Below are 13919 nucleotides of genomic sequence, written 5' to 3' on the forward strand. Positions count from 1 at the left end.
TGAGCCCAGAGCGAAGGTTTCTGAGAACAGATGCCGTCCTGAAGATAGAATATCCTGAATTTGAGGGGTAATAAATCAGCCAAGATACATGGGGGAGATCAACGGGCCTAAATACGCCCTTGTGAGCCGTGGTCTAAACGCTGGCGACCAACTCTGTCCTTTTTTTTAGCCAATGGCATTACAGTTATCATGTCTTCCATCGGCTCCCCACCGCACGTCTGCAGGCTCACATTGAGTAATAATCGAGTAAAATGTTGAAAAATGTAATCAAACAGAATCATCGTCTCGTTCCGCAGATCATAGTGTTAGGAACGCAGCGCCGATAGAAGCGCCAGCGCAGCGTAATTAATGTCAGCAGACACGGGGCTAACAAAGGCGAGGAATCGGAGCGATTTGTACAACAAACCAGCGATCATTCCGTGATCCGGAACAGGTTCTGAATTGGGGGATATGGTGCTCGAGGCATCAAATGATGAAGTTGCATTGCGGTCAATGACTGTCAAATGGAACTGATACTGAGAGAGGATGTGTTCATTTACCGACTGACCTCGCAACGTGACAGGGGAGTCAGAGCCTGGAGACTCCGCAGAAGGTCAGCTACACAACAAAATATAACTTTCAGTGATATTGCTCGGATAATACTCGGTCGGTTAACAATTACTTGGAACTGTTCAAAAGGCTTTAGACATTATTGTTCGGATAAGGAAGATAAACTACATGAACAGGAATCTCTTATTTACTTCATCTCACTTTCCTCAGACTCGACGAATGTCCAGGGCATGCGCATCGGCTCGAGGCATCCCGGCCTCTTCCTTGGTTGTGTCGAGCAGTCCATGTTTGCTGTCTTTCCGATTATACTCCGGAACTCACAGTTCGAAGCCAGTAATTGGAGTATTTGTCTTGGTGCGTTACCGGGCGGGATCAGTGAACCACTTTGTTTAATGTAACATGTGTTTGTCCGATACGTGGGTGCATAATGAGCTGATCTGACTCTCGGACTGCCATGCAACATTCCCGAGGACTGTAAATTCCTGGGTGCCCAACTTCTTCTACCGACCATGCAAGGAAATTGTATGCTATCTCACCTGAATCCTGGCCTACGGAGCGCAATAAGTTAAGATTCATCCTCGGAGTATTTTCCGCAGTTTTGTGTCACCGAATTACCGGAAGGATATTAATAAGGTTCCGGCGCAAGCAGGAAGTTATGAATAATAATCAAATACATGCTATTTATTGAAACGTTACTAATCAGACGGGCGTAAGCAGGAAGTTATGAATAACAATCAAATATATGTTATTTATTGTACTGATCTAAAGAAAGGACTGATAATATCAGTGAATAGATAGATGTCAAGGACTGACCTGGTATCTCCGATATCTTACAATGGGGGAACTTTATCTGGGCACATGTCTCTAAATGCGGTGCACTTGAACCAACTCCAATGATCGGGAAAAGATGTGTCTGTCCGGTTGGGTTCTGATGATGGCACTCGGCCAAAATCCTTTGTGTTATTTTTTATCGGAGATGCCAGTCCTACCAGTTATCCTCATCATTGTGTCCGCGTTACGTTGAATGTTTGCAATGAATGTCGGGAAACTCGGCGTGGAAGTGTAACTAATAAGGTGGCCAATGAGAGTATATTACATCGTGAAAAAAAAAACTTAACCAATCAATATAAGTTGTACTGGAGAGTCAATATTTTGCTCTAGGAAAGAAGAACGGGAAGTACAGATTATGCACCGAGCACAACAGACATTTTAAAGAATGCCAATTATAAACTTGTTTCTACAACAGCTGACGAGCCACTTTTGGAAACATCACACAATTCAACACGTTTCTCTATGCACTAAGCAATGTCTCACCATCTTAACAAGCAAATGAATAGGGGTGAACGCGGCAATCTTTAGCTGCTCCCTTAATTTGGTCTGGGTCACACTGTATATGAAGATATTTGTGCAGCAGCTGAAAAGCTGAATCATTGCCCCCGCTCGCTGCGCCAGCCACAGACGGATAGACGTTTCCAGGTCCGTGTAGAGGCACATCAGGAAAATGAAAACAAGGGTGGTTGTCGCCCAGCACAGGAGGAAACTCGCCGACAAGGTGAAGAGCAGAACGATGGACTGTCTCGTGCTCCTCATTTCCGGATCCTGCTGCTTCTCGCTTTTTCTCTGTCCCCTGAACCCCCTACGGACTCGACTGGACGCCAAGATCTGTCTGACGGTCAGAATGTTGATGAACAAAATGAGGAAGAAAGGAAGCAGCGGATTCAAAAGACGGTCTAACCAGTAAAACCAGTCAAACTCCGGATCCATTAGAAGACCCGATTTCTGATCGCATTGATTCCAATGCAGACTTGCACGTTCCTTGTGCAGGAAGTAATAAGGGACGTTCTTTAAACAGAACGCAACGCATATTGTGCCAATAACCCATCCCGCAATTCTAGGCGTACAGTACTTGTTCTGAATCTTCGACCAGCAGATGGCTACAAAGCGATCGAAAGTGAACGCCACAGTCAGCCAGACGGAACAATCTAAAGCCACGTAACACAAGACGTAGTGGACTAAACAGAACGGAAGTGATGGCTGAAGCCAGTATACTCGGTAAATTTCAACTATCTGGTAGAACGCGACTTCGATGATAACCACCATTAGATCGGCCACAGCCATCGCCACCAGATACCGAGAGATACCTTTGGAGAGACCACACTTTCCTCGGCTCAATATCACGATCGCCGCCAGGTTAACTGTCGAAAAGAAAAGTAGAATTACGACAACTGCAACATCCTATCAAACTGCGTTTACCAAGGTATTTCTTGCACTACAATACTCCTTGATTAGAGCGTGACGAGAGCCGTGGAATATAAGGAAATGCACATCGGTTGTCCCCGTACCAGTTAGCAAGAAATCATGGAAGTGTGGGTAAGGACAAATATTTACGATTATCTGTCGCTTATTTACGGGGGGTGCGAGGAAATAAGAAGTCAACCCCGACCCCTCGGTTAATTGGTCGGGATCCATGCCGTCAAAAATGGTCTGTGATCCCTCTCGGAACGAAAAGATCACCAATTGTGATAGAGATCATGAAGGCAACAGTACCAGCAATGGCAAGCAACAATTTCATGTTATTCCGCGAACCACCGTAGAATTACTTAAAATAATTAGTATAAGATTCCGTCACGACACGCACACGATACTGGAAAGAGGTCAACAGGGACAAAATACAGAACGAACTCGGAGAGGCAGCTTCTCTGAAAACGGAGAGAGAGTTGACGTTTTCAGCCGAGACCCGTCATCATTGCTTCTCGGCTCACACTCTCCTATTATAGCTTCGACCCCCATCCATTCTGGTACTAATGACCTGTCCCCGCACGGAACACCGACTGTTCACTTCTCTCCATAGATCAGGGCTTCTCAACCTGGGATTGCCCGGCTTCTGGGTTAAAGGTAGAGGTGTTCTCCATAAAGACAAATTGTTAATGATAGGTGTGTTTTGCATTAAAATTGACGTTTTGGTTGCTTTGCCAAAGTTGCTGCCTGACCTGCCGTGTTCCTCAGTCAGTTATTCCGGCATTGTAGCGTTTGCAGAATCTCTTCTGTTGAAAGCGGAAACGAACCAAAATGTCCGTGGCAAACGTCGAGCATATCGCCAATGTTTAATCTTGAAAAGACGTTGCAATAAATCAATTTCACTGCGACTTGCGCATATCAATTGTCACCTTCAGCGGACTGTCAAAGGAATATAATTCTATTTTTTGCAAAAGTCCAAAAGTTACAGTACATTTTACACCCGAGACGAGGAAGTACCATCTATTTATTGATGAAATTGAAGGTCCAAATCGAGCGAGATGCATAAATAGTAACTCACTATCTGATCACCGGTAACAGCTTGAAACCGCTAAGCAGTGAAGTCTTACCAGGGATTCCGATGACTACAATGGAAGGGTAGCATACTTTCCTTGCTGTGTCCATGGGATACTTGCCTTCGACGACTGGAAATCTTATCACTATATAGAGGTGCAGGAGATATCCGGCTGTAATTCCGCCAACTATTCACAATAATTCTAAACGATTTATGTAGAGCCACACGAGAAATAAAACACAATGGAACGTCCGTGAAGAATAACACCGAAATAAATCTTGCTCCCTTTAATTGAAAGACTTTTTCCGGTTTTGGTGCGCCACGATGGCTCATTCTCAAGTGAAACAAAGAGATTGAAAGGTCCAACTTTTATAACACATTCGGTTAGCTGATGATGAAACCAACTTGAACATCTGGTGTTAATGATCATTACGTCACTCTCAATTCAACATTCTTTGGTTTCAACACTTGGATCCCCAGTAGAGAAACAAAATTCTCTCGGCCAGAAACGCTGCATTGATAGTAATGATGCCGGTTTGTTTCCCTTGCTTCAGAATTTACTGCTCTTTTTTCTTGCAGAAGTATTGACAAGCCTATTCTGTCATCATGTCAAAATAAATGTCTGAGCAGTGCTAGTTCAATTCTCACATTGTTCCCATCTTCGCCCCAGCTCCAGGGTATCTCAATCCGACAAACACGTTCCAATTGTTTTTATTTTCAGTGAAATGCCACGTTAATATGGACCTCCGTCTGTTATTCTGACCCAACTGCCCCTTGTGAAGTGAGTGGGGTGCTGATGCCACCACTAAAACGGGTCACCGGGACCATAGAAATATTCGGTCATCCTATCCTCCCACAATCACAGAATAACCTCCAAGCCCCACGTATCCATGAGTCTATCCAGGTTTCTCTTACGTTTGAAATCCAACCTGAATGGAGCACCTCTGCTCTCAGATGGTTGCTAACCTTTACTAACCTCTGTGTGAATATCTACGCCATGTTCCATTTTAATACATTACCCTTCACACTTAACACATGAACGCTCCTTCTACGCTCACTCAACATCAGTGGAAAATGACTGCTTCCATTTAACCCATCTGTGCCCTTCATAATCCTGAATCAAATCTCCCCTCTTTGGGAATAAGGTCTTACCCTGTCCAGCACTTGCCTATAAAGCAAGTTATCAAGTCTCAGATTCATCCATGGACTCTTTCTATGCACTCTTTCAATTCTATTGAAATCCTTCCTGGACAACGGGAGCAGAACTGTACCAAAACCACAATTCAGATCTTAACAACTTCCAGCATAACGGCAGAGCGGTTCTGACTGTTTCGGTTTTGTCGTCGATGAAAGGTTCATTCATCAGAAGTGGATCTGCGAATCCATCCGTCCATCTATCCATCTTTCTATCTATCCACCTATCCATCTATCTATAAGACCACAGGACCATAAGACATTGGGGCACAATTAGGTCATTCAGCTTATCGAGTCTGCTCCACTATTCCAGCATGGCTGATCACATTCAAGCCCATACCACTGCCTTCTCGCCATGTCCTTTGATGCACTGAATCGATCAAGAAACGGTCAACTTCCCCCCTAACTACATATATGGACTCACGTATCCCCCACACCAATCTGTGGCAAAGTATTCCGCAATTTACTATTCTGTGACTAAAAAGAATGTCACCCCTTACCCCTCTGCTAAAGGGTCGCCATTCAGTTTACAGTCTGTGCCTTCCAGGTCTTGATACTTCCACAATAGGAAGCATCCTCTCCAAATCCACCCTAACTAGTCTTTCAGCAATCTATAGGTTTCATTAAAATTCCCCCGCAATTATTACAGGCCTGAAGCTGCAAACGCAATTCATATGTTAACCAGTCATTCCAAAGATCATCCTCGTGAACCCCCTCTGGAGCCACACCAATGTCATTACATCTTTTTCTAAGACAGCGTGGCCCAAAGTTTTGGCAATACTCTGGCTTGTGCGATCTTGCTCTTTTCAAATAAACGCAGAACAGTATCTTCTTCCTTTTTAATATTCTATTCCCGTTGAAATAAATGCCAACTTTGTAATTTCATTCTTTACCACAGACTCGACCTGTAAATTAAACTGCTTGGAGACAGGCTCGAGGATTTCTAGGCTCTCTGCAGCTCGTTTAGATAATTGTCTGAATTAAAGTTCCGATCACCAAATTTCATTACGGTAGTTTTCGCAAAAATGCACTCCATCTCTCACTGCTTTGCTATTCCAATTTGCCTTAACGTATGTTTTGTTATTCGTCTCACCGAACCTCAGTGGAAATAAAGCCTATCGATACCTCCCTTGATTGTGTACACCTCTATCAAATATCACCTCATTCCCCGATGCATTAGGAAGTAAGGTCGCAACCTACTCCCGCTTTCCCTTTAACTCTGGTGTTCAGGTCCTAAAGATTAGATTTTATTTCCTACCCGAACTCATGTTGACCACCATGTTAGCACTTGAGAACTTTTTAATGAACCCAAGAGGTTGTGCTTTCGGTGTGATTTTTGCAGGACCCTCACTCCTATGGAGAATAGCAATAGTACTGAATTACCCCATTTGTAGAGCATTTTTCTTACTGATCAACACTCAGGTCTTTGGGAATACTTTTGTAGCATTTTCCAGTTTCATGCATGTCCAAAATTCCTCTTCTAACGTCACTTGAACGTTGATTTGATACACGTATGTTGCACATATACGGAACTTCTGAAAAAAAAAACCCAAAAACAGCAGTTTCGTTCAGTCAGCCGAAATTGTATTTTTATAGGGCAATGCACCCCTACAACCCCCACCTTCAACTTGAACTCATTTATTGGAACGCATGACTACAGATTGCTTTGGTAGCTGTCATTACCCCAGAGGCTCGTAAACATACTTTTCAAACCGCGACTGTGTTCTTCAAATGGAGTGCTCAATATGGGCGTGGAGAAGTATAATTGTTTGCCTGCTATTAGTTTAGTCAGAAAGTGTTTGTTTATTATTTAGTTTGATTGGATGACAAGATTACATTTTATGAGTAACCATTGCAGGAAGACAGGAAGAGGCAAAGGGTTCAAAACCTTTCACTTCAACTGTATATTTCACTATCACCTATCTGAGCTGTATTGACCTGCAGGCATTTAAAGGAATATAATCTGTAAATAACTTAATCGGTCTAACTATCAATCTGAAATAAATGACAAATAGAACAACTAACATGAAAAATATAAATAAATAATGTTGACGTCCAACGTCCATAGATTTGAGAATACTTTGTTCAATTTTGTCTGTCTGTCTGTATATCTATCTATCTATCTATCTATCTATCTATCTATCTATCTATCTATCTATCTATCTATCTATCTATCTATCTATCTATCTATCTATCTATACACACACACATACATAAACGCACACAGACATATGTATGTATATCTATCTCTCTATCAATTTTCCCCTCTATTTACTTGTTTATCAAATTATTTATTTAACAGTTTATTTTGTTATTAATATACAGCCCTTCGAGCTGCACCGCAAGAAAACTGTCCTATTTATTTATCGTCTTAGCACTGGACAATTTTCAATGACAGATGAACCTCTTCACCAGCACGTCATTGGACAGTGCGGGGAAACCGCAACCCGCTGAGGAAAGCCACGCGGGCACGGGGAGATCGTGCAGACACCTTACAAGCAGCAGTGAGAAATAAACACTCTATCTGGTATGGTAAATCTCCTACTTTATAAGCGTTTCATCAGGATCCTCCATTTTGCCATATAATTTGTCGATTCATCATGCTGAATCCAACGGATCTTGGTATTTTCCGACCCCCCAAAGGGAGAGGATCTGGTCTTTGCATGACATTTTATTGAATTAAAAAGAGAAGGTGAAACAGAAAACAACATTTTCAAAAAAGCTTGGTGTGACGGTGTTAATGTGGGGAGAGAGAGCAGCTCAGGTTGTAGGTCGAAGATTCCTCCTCAGACCTGAGAAAGAGAAATTGAGCTCAGCATGATTTTTCCTCGATGGTGGAAGTAGTGGTGAAAAAAGCTAAAGGGACATTTCATTTATTTTAGAGTCTGGACAGTCCAGATGGGTAAAAGGAGGACAATACAGCTGGAAATGTTGATCTGCTATCTCCTCAGTCGTGGCGACACACCGGAGTGGACAACGACCCTCTGTCCCAACAATCAGATACTAATCAGATCATTATTCTTCCACGCCCCCCCCCCACAACCACACGATCATTGTGTATTAGAATATAAGTAGACGCGCTTGCGTCCTGTAACACCATTGTGAGAGAAATCTTGGGAGCTGAATTCCAATGTCGGGAAAGTGAAACGCTTACAATAGAAATAGCAAATATCTTGTTCAAATGTCCACACTATCCCGATAGGTGAACGATCCTGGAAATGAGAGGGTTACGTTATGACGGACGTTTGATGGCTCTGGGCTCCGGGTTCGCTGGAGGTATGGCCAATGACGTGTTGGGGGGTGGGGGTTACTGGTACGCCGCCTCAATGCTAGTTACCAAATAATGAGTGGGCGTGAAGATTCTGTTTCCTGTCTTCGGCAGCTCTAGCAGTAGAGATTATTGCCTCACAACAGAAGGGCCTTCGTTTAGAACAGAGCTGAGGAAGAAGGCAGGAGAATGTGTTTGAGAGAGGTATTAAATTGGAGCTAAAGGAATTCTGGATCAGACTCGACCGGCCCAATAGCCTAACTGTAATATCGCATTTTATTCTCACTGTAGATATTCCTGTACTGGTCAGTTCCCCCATAATTGTGCGCGCGTTACATTGGATATGTACTACGAAAGTCGGATATTTGGCGTGGAAATAATCCCAGTGGATTTGCAAAACCGTAACCAATAACCAATCATGTTATCCGGAAAAAAAGGGGACCTTATTTTACTTCAGGAATGCAGGGCAGGACAGTTCTAGAGAAACACGTTATTCAGCGAACGCAACGATCATTCTGAAGACTGTCAATTGTCAGCTTTCTGGCACGACTGCAGGCGAGTCATTTCCGGAAATATCGTATTATTCAACACAGTTAACCGAGCGCTAAGCACGGCCTGAAGATTTTAACAAGCAACTGTATAGGGGAGAGCGCCGCAATCTTTAGCTGCTCCTTGAATTTGGTTTGGGTCACAGCGTAAATGAAGGTGTTTGTGCAGCAGCTAAAAAGCTGAATCACTGTCCCCGCTTGCCGCGCCCGCCACAGTCGGAAAGACGTTTCCAGGTCCGTGTCGAGGCACCGTAGGAAAATGAACACAAGGGTGGTTGTCGCCCAGCACAAGAGGAAACTCGCCGACAGGGTGCAGAGCAGAACGATAGTTCTGAGTCTGCGGCTCCTCATCTCCGGATCCTGCTGCTTGTCGCTATTTCTCTGTCCCATGAGTCCCCTGCGGCGTCGACTTGACGCCAGGATCTTACGGACGGTCAGAGTGTTGAGGAACAAAATGATGAAGAAAGGGAGCAGCGGATTCAACAGACGATCCACCCAGTAAAACCACTCGAACTCAGGCTCCATGTGAAGACCCCACTTGATACGGCATTTTGTCGAATGACTATAGACTCGTTCCTTATGCAGAATATAATAGGGGATGTTCTTTAAACAGAACACGACGCATATTGTGCCAATAACCCATCCCGCAATTCTTGGCGTACAGTACTTGCTCCGAATCTTAGACCAGCAAATGGCCACAAAGCGATCGAAAGTGAACGCCACGGTAAGCCACACGGAACAATCTAAAGCCACGTAACAGAGTACGAAGTGGACTAAACAGAGCCGAAGTAATGACCGAAGCCAGTATTCTCAGTACGTTTCAACCAGCTGGTACAACGCGACTTCGATGATCACCACCATTAGATCGGCCACGGCCATCGCCACCAGATACCGAGTGATACCTTTGGAGAGACCACACTTCCCTCGGCTGAGTATCACGATCGCCACCACATTAACTAGCAAAAAAGAAAAGTAGAGTTATGACATCCATACCACACAAGCAAACCGCGTCTCACAATGCAGAACTTCATGTGATAATATTCGGAATCTAAACCATGGCAGATAGCTGGGGCATATATGGAGAAACTCAGTCTGAAATTTCAGTAAACACTATGCTTTGGTTAAAATTACTGGTGTGGGAAGTTTGCGTGCTGTGGAGAAATGTACCACTGAGTGAAGACACTATTAGGTGGACTGGCCTTCTGCTGCCGTCGCCCATCACTTTCAAGACCTGACGTTCAGAGATGCTCTTCTGAACAACCACTGTTGTCCCGATCGGACAGCCAAGTTACTGTCGCCTTCCTGGCAGCTTGTACCAATCTGTCTATTCTCCCCGATCTCTCTCATTCACAATTTGCCTTCGCACAGAGAGCTGCCATACACTGGATTGTTTTTAGTTTCAGACTGACTACCTCGGCAATTACATGAGCACCTTAAAATATTGTACCGTGACATGAAATACATGATATTGAGCATCGGTTTTCCCCGTAGCAGACAGCAAGTAATCCTGGGAGTGCGGGAAAAGCCTAGCTGTTTCATTTCATCCCCCCACCGATTCTAAAACGGGGAAAATTCCAAAGCCGCCGATTCTGCAGATGCTGTAAATCAAGTATAATGCAGACAAAATGCTGGAGGCCCTCGGCATGCCAGACAGCACCTATGGAAATGAATAATTGCTTCTTCCGTTCAGGGACACTTCCGGAATAAAAATAATAACAATAATAAAAAAAAAGAACAGTCAGACACGTCTGCATATAGACAAAGCTTTGCACTAAGTAATATTCGCGTGTTATTATCTAGAGATGAATGGTGCCCAGGGTGTCAGCTCGGATTTCCCATCCTGCGGTCCACGTACCCCTCGGTTAATGGTCGGGGTCTATGGCATGAAAAGGGTTGGAATCTCCTGGTAAAAACCTAAAGATCGCCAGCTATGAGGGAGATTATGACGGAAGCAGTTCCAACATTGCCAAACAATAATAAGAGGACGCACTGTATCCAGTTACTCCGTGGATTTCGAAAGTGTAGAACCAGTGTGGGAAGACTTAAAATAATTAGCAGAATTTGCAGCCACTGCCTGCACACAATACCCAGAGTAACTGGTACAAAATACTGAAATAACTCGGTGAGGCTGCATTTCTGAAATCGGAGAAAGAGTTTCCGCTTCCGGCCCAGACTTTTCATCACTGGTCCTCGGCTCCCACCCTCTTCCTATGTCTTCTCCCGCCATGCATTGTGGTTCAGAGGCACTGTCTCAGCCAGATACAGCGACCGTTAATTTCTCTCCATAGTTCAGGGCTTCCCAACCTGTGGTCTACGGACTTCTCGGTTAATGATAGGGTTCCATGGCGTTAAACGTTTGGGAAGCCCGCCCTGTACCTGCCTGACCTGCGCAGTTCCTCATTCGCATAGTGTGTGTTTTACTGTGGATTTCGGCGTTTGCAGAATCTGTTATGATTATAGATGAAGGAACCTGAATGCCCATGGTCATCGTCGAGCAGATCGCGATGGTTTAAGCCTGAAAACATGTTGATATAAATAATTTAACTGCGATCTGCACACACCATTCTTCACTATTTAGCGGACGGCTAAATATCTTTAAATTAACATAGTATAAAATCTCAGAGTCAATCGCAGCGTTAAACAGACGCGCCAGCAGTCACGGGGCTGACAAAGGCGAGGAATGGGAGCGATTTGTTACAACAAACCAGCGATCCTTCCCTGACCGGGACGGGTTCTGAATTGGGGGATACGGTGCTCAAGGCATCAAATGATAAAGATGTATTGCGGTCAGTAACTCTCAAATGAACTGATACTGAGAGAGCATGTGTTCATTTACCGACTGACCAAGCAACGGGACAGCGGAGTCAGAGCCTGGAGGCTCCGCAGAAGGTTGGGTACACCTCAAAATATAACTTTCAGTGATATGGCTCAGATGATACACGGTCGGTTAACAATTACATGGAATTTTTCAAAAGGTTTCAGACATTATAGTTTGGATAAGGAAGAGCAACCACATGAACAGGAGTCTCTTCTTTACTTCCGCTCATCCCACTTTCCCAAACTGGACCAAGGCACGTGCATCGGCTCGAGGCATCCCGGCTTCTCCCTTGGTTATGTCGAGCAGTCCATGTTTGATTCCTTCCCGAACTCACAGTTCTAAGCCGATATTTGGCGTATGTGACTTGGTGCGTTACTGGGCTGGGGATGGGATCAGTGACCCCCTATGTTTAATGTAACATGTGTTTGTCCGATACGTGGGTGCACACTGAGGTGGTCTGACTGTCGGACTACCACGCAACATTCCCGAGGTCTGTAAAATTCCTCGGTGCCAAACTTCTCCTACCGACCATGCAAGGAAATTGTATCCCAACTCACCCCAATCCTGGCCTACGGTGTGAATTAAATTAAGATTCATGCTTGGATTATTGTGTACAGTGTTGGTCATCGAATCACAGGAACGATATTAATATGTTTGAAAGGGTTCAGAGAAGGTTTACAAGGAATTTGCCGGCACTTGAGAAATGGAGTTACAGAAAAAGGTTGAATAGGTTTGGAGAATGTGGTTGAGAGGGATAATATACCGGTAATAATAGAATGCCAGAGCAAACACGATGGGTCAAATGCCCTATTAATGCCCTCTAAATCGTATGCTCTTAGGTGGAGTTGCTGTTCTCTAATTGTGACTATCCGCTTTATTGAAAGAGGTAAATTCAATGCCTATAATAAAACAGAAGATACTTGATTCATGGTTTACTGTAGCTAGGCTTCCGGCATATGAAGTCACAGTTCATCGTATTTCGGAACCGAAGCTGGGGACTTCAGTTTAATCATAAAGAACAGTATAATGCAACATAACTGATGTGGCTAACACGAGAGGGCACAGTTTAAAGGTGCTTAGAATGAGGTACAGAGGAGATGTCAAAGGTAAGTTTTTTTTTTACGCAGAGAGTGCTTTGTGCATGGAATGGGCTGCCAGCGCCGGTGGTGGAGACGGATGCGATAGAGTATTTTGGGAAACTACTGGATATGTACAGGAAGCTTGGAACAATAGAGGACGATTTCCAAAGTGAGTACATGCTCGGCACAGCATTGTGGGCCGAACGGCCAATATTGTGCTATAGGCTTTCTATGTTTCTATGTTTAGGAGTTCCGGACAACTGATTGGCATCAGTTCTTGAAATCAGACTGGCACAAGCAGGAAAATATGAATAATAATCAAATATATGTCATTTATTGTACTGATCTAAAGAAAGGGACTGATAACATTAGTGAATAGATCTTTGTAAAAGCCTGACCTGGTATCTCCAATGTCTTTCAATGGAGAGACTTTACCTGGCCACATGTCACTAAATGCGGTGCACATGAACCATCTCCAATGATCGGGAAAAAGATATACATGTACGGTTGGGTCCTGATGATGACACTCGGACAAAATCTTTTGTTTGGTTGGTTTTTTTTTATCGGAGATGCCAGTCCTACCAGTTTCAATTTGTCCGCGTTACGTTGAATGTTTGCAATGAATGTTGGAAAACGTGGCGTGGAAGTGTAACTAATAAAGTGGCCAATGAGAGTATATTGCATCGTGAAAAAACTTAACCAATCAATATAAGTTATACTGGATAGTCATTATTTTTCTCCAAGATGAAGGACAGGAAGTACAGATTATGATCCGAGTACAACAAACATTTTAAGGAATGCCAATTATAAACTTGCTTCCATGACTGCTGACGAGTCGTTTTTGGAAAAATCATACAATTCAACACATTTATCTGTGCACTAAGCACTGCCTCACCATCTTAACAAGCAAATGAATGGGGCTGAGCGCGGCAATCTTTAGCTGCTCCCTAAATTTGGTCTGGGTCACACTGTATATAAAGGTGTTCGTGCAGCAGCTGAAAAGCTGAATCACTGTCCCTGCTTCCTGCGCGATCCAAAGTCGGATAGACGTTTCCAGGTCCGTGTAGAGGCTCCGCATGAAAATGAAGACCAGGGTGGTTGTCGCCCAGCACAGGAGGAAAATCGCCGACAAGGTGAAGAGCAGAACGATGGA

This window comes from Hemitrygon akajei, unplaced genomic scaffold (assembly GCF_048418815.1).
Source record: "Hemitrygon akajei unplaced genomic scaffold, sHemAka1.3 Scf000055, whole genome shotgun sequence".
Taxonomy (NCBI): domain Eukaryota; kingdom Metazoa; phylum Chordata; class Chondrichthyes; order Myliobatiformes; family Dasyatidae; genus Hemitrygon; species Hemitrygon akajei.